Consider the following 3,775-nt stretch of genomic DNA (forward strand, 5'->3'; position numbering starts at 1 on the left):
AGTGGTCACTTGCTCCATGAAAGGATACAACACAGCTTGGATATCATCAAGAATCTTTTTAGGTCTTCATAGTCACCTATTGCTTGGTTTTTCTTAGGGGCCATGGTCAGCTCTCTTTTTTTTGTTGAAAAAAACAACTTTTAAGTCACTTGAAGATAGTTGTATAGCTGCAGTGAGCCACACGCGTCCGTGCTGTAACCCGGAACCAGAAAAAAAAGATATTTGCAAATGATAAATACAAATGATATTTTTCAACGATTTTTCTAAATCCTCAATGCCAATAACAGTCCGCATCATTGTCAAGTTAACAACCATTAGAGTTTGTGTTAATTGCCACTGAACAAACCTCCTAAAGATAACAATATTTTTTTCACTACTAAAAACCTTCAAAGTCACCGTTCCACATTATTACGCACAACAGAGTTCCACAACATTTGATTGTTTCTAAAGAACTCAAATGGTCATTTGTTGAATTTGCTGCATTAGGCGGTCATTTTTACTGAAAATCCAAAGCTATTCCAAACTAAAACATCTTTATAGGTTAAGTTTCATTTGAACATACCGTACAGACCAAAAGTTTGGACACACCTTCTCATTCAAAAAGTTTTCTTTATTTTCATGATTCCCAGAGATGCATAGCATGTTGGCCCTTTTGCCTTCACTCTGCGGTCCAGCTCACACCAAACCATCTCGAGTGGGTTCAGGTCCAGTGACTGTGGAGGCCAGGTCATCTGGCGCAGCACCCCATCAGTCTCCTTCTTGGTCAAATAGCCCTTACACAGGCTGGAGGTGTATTTGGGGTCATTGTTCTTTTGAAAAATAAATGATGGTCCAGCTAAACGCAAACCGGATGGAATAGCATGCCGCTGCAAGATGCTGTGGTAGCCATGCTAGTTCAGTATGCCTTCAATTTTGAATAAATCCCCAACAGCGTCACCAGCAAAGCCCCCCCACACCATCACACCTCCGCCTCCATGCTTCACGGTGGGAACCAGGCATGTAGAGTCCATTCGCCTTTTCTGCGTCGCACAAAGACACGGTGGTTGGAAAGTGTGAAACAACTTATGTCATATATGTCAATATGTCATATTGTAGGTTCTTCATAGTGGCCACCTTTTGCTTTGATTACTCCTTTGCACACTCTTGGCATTCTCTTGATGAACTTCCAGAGGTAGTCACCTGAATGGTCTTCCAACAGTCTTGAAGGAATTCCCAGAATGCTTAGCACTTGTTGGCCCTTTTGGCTTCACTCTGCGGTCCAGCTCACCCCAAACCATCTCCATTGGGTTCAGGTCCGGTAACTGTGAAGGCCAGGTCGTCTGGCGTATGCTTCACGGTGGGAACCAGGCATGTAGAGGCCATCCGTTCAACCTTTTCTGCGTCGCACAAAGACACGGTGGTTGGAAGCAAAAATCTCCAATTTGGACTCATCAGACTAAAGCACAGATTTCCACTGGTCTAATGTCCATTCCTTGTGTTCTTTAGCCCAAACAAGTCTCTTCTGCTTGTTGCCTTTCTTTAGCAGTGGTTTCCTAGCAGATATTCTACCATGAAGGTCTCCTTTTAACAGATATTGTAGAGATGTGTCTGCTGCTAGAACTCTGTCTATCTAATCTGAGCTGCTGTTAAACTGCCATTTCTGAGGCTGGTGATTCGGATGAACTCCTCAGCAGCAGAGGTGACTCTTGGTCTTCCTTACCTGGGGCGGCCCGCATGTGAGCCAGTTTCTTTGTAGCGCTTGATGGTTTGGTAACACTTTATATTAAGATTCCTTAACACGCTTTGTTAATGCATTCACAAGCATTATAATATAATTTCTAGGGTCTTAGTATTATATATATATATTTGTACAATAAGTTTAATAAGGTTTATTAAATTACTTAATTAACACATTTACTACACTCAAAAAAAGGAAATTACCAGCCAATTAAGTTAACGAAAAAGTAACTTGTCATTTCAACCAGAAAATTTTATGTTTGTAAATCTTACGTGAATGAATCATGTCGATTGTACATAAAAATAATCCATTTAAAAGTTACTAATTTCAATCATGTTGATCCAACGTGATACCATTAAATTGGATGCATTAGTAATCGCAAGGAATTGTGGGATACCATTTTCTTTGTCTATCTGGGCAGATTGGGGTTTAAGTGTGAGTTTTTGTCCCTGGGTTTTATTGTCTAGCTGTTTTACTCTGTTTTAACTAGTGATTTCAACTGTTATGTTTATTTTTTTTTTGCACCATGAGTTAAAGTTTGGTAGAGGATGATGACCAACCCCCTTGTGCGGTAAACTGTTAATGTTCCAATACTTAACACAGAGTTCGTGGTAATTGAGCTCCTGGCTTGTGATGTGGGACTTTGCTGGGTAATTCATGTCATTGATGTGAAAATTAAAAGACCCATTGGTTGTAACATTGGAACAATGTACCAATTACAGATGTGTAAATAAAATTAAAGAAAAAAATAGAAATTTAAGTTAAATAAACTTAATTTTCTCATGTGTGACCAATTGAAGTGATTCAATTAAATTGGATCAACTTTTTTCTTTTTAGAGTGAGCAACAATATCAATTTAAAGTTGGGTGCAACTGCTCTATTTAAATTGAATCAACTTAAATTTATTAGTTTGAACCTAAATACATTAAGTTGACCCAACCTAAATATATTAAGTTGAGCCAACCTAAATACATTAAGTAGGACCAACATGATTCATTTTTGTTAAAGTAACGCAATCTAATCATGTGGAAATCCTTTCCATAATTTTTTTATGTTCATTCAAAGTGAACGTTTTTTGAGTGTAGCATTATTATTAGTATGTTTTCAAGATGCTAATGATACATTTACTGGCATTATAGATGCCTAACAAATGTGTCAGTGTTAATAAGCTTAATAAGATTTATTAACAACCTTTGTTAACAAATTAAGAAGTATTATTATTGTTTGGGGTTTTAGTAAGACATTTATCAGCATTATAGATGTCTCACACAAACCTAAGTTGACATGGTGCCTCTGCCAGCTGCTCTCCCCCTCCCCTGCCTGCTCTGCTCCGGACGCGACCAGCTGTCTCCACTTACCCTCATCACCACCATGGCCTCTTAAGGAGTTCCTGGACCTCCACTCGACGCCAGTTCGTTTTCCTCCCACGGTGCTTAGTCTGACTTGCTCAAGTTCTTGTCCTGTTTACCAAGCTTCATGTTACTAATTGCCCCTATCGTCTCTGACTCAGGAATAATCTACTCTGGATCTCACCTGGTCGCTGTCCCCTGGTTCCACGCTGTCCCTCGTCTGGAATCCTGCTGCTGCTCTCCTCCAGCCAGCTGCTGCGCCCCTGTTGGAAAGAAGCCTAAGACTCACCTTTCTATATAAAGACTTCTTAACTCACCTTATTGTCCTAGTCTCCTTCTGGGTTACAGCATCTGGGTCACTCTGAACTTTTGACAAACCATGACATAAGTGTTAATAAGCTTAATAAGTTTTATTAACTAACTTAACAAATTAATAGGCTTTATTAATGTGTAAGATGCTAGTAAGATATTTATTAGCATTATAGATGTCTTGCAAATACCTGAAAGTGTTAATAAGATTCATTAACATCTAAAGTCAGACCATTGTCTGGAATCAGGAGTCAGGAATCTTTATTGTCATTTTATCACATGGTAAAATGAAATTAGGTTCTCTGGTCCCGGGCCAGCCTTTTACAGGGAGACACGAATAAATAATATCAATATATGGTGTGGTTCCTCTTGAGTATTGCACAGAGAATATGTTACAAAA

At 39.0% G+C, this 3,775-nt stretch overlaps 1 long non-coding RNA gene across 1 annotated transcript; it reads left to right on the forward strand.

Moving 5' to 3' along the window:
• The first annotated feature begins 3,044 nt into the window (after positions 1-3,044).
• Positions 3,045-3,382, forward strand: LOC105354052. Its single transcript, XR_002290130.1, has 2 exons — positions 3,045-3,146; positions 3,228-3,382. It is a non-coding gene; the product is annotated as an uncharacterized LOC105354052 (long non-coding RNA).
• The last annotated feature ends 393 nt before the right edge of the window (positions 3,383-3,775 follow it).

This window comes from Oryzias latipes, chromosome 5, assembly GCF_002234675.1.
Source record: "Oryzias latipes chromosome 5, ASM223467v1".
NCBI lineage: Eukaryota > Metazoa > Chordata > Actinopteri > Beloniformes > Adrianichthyidae > Oryzias > Oryzias latipes.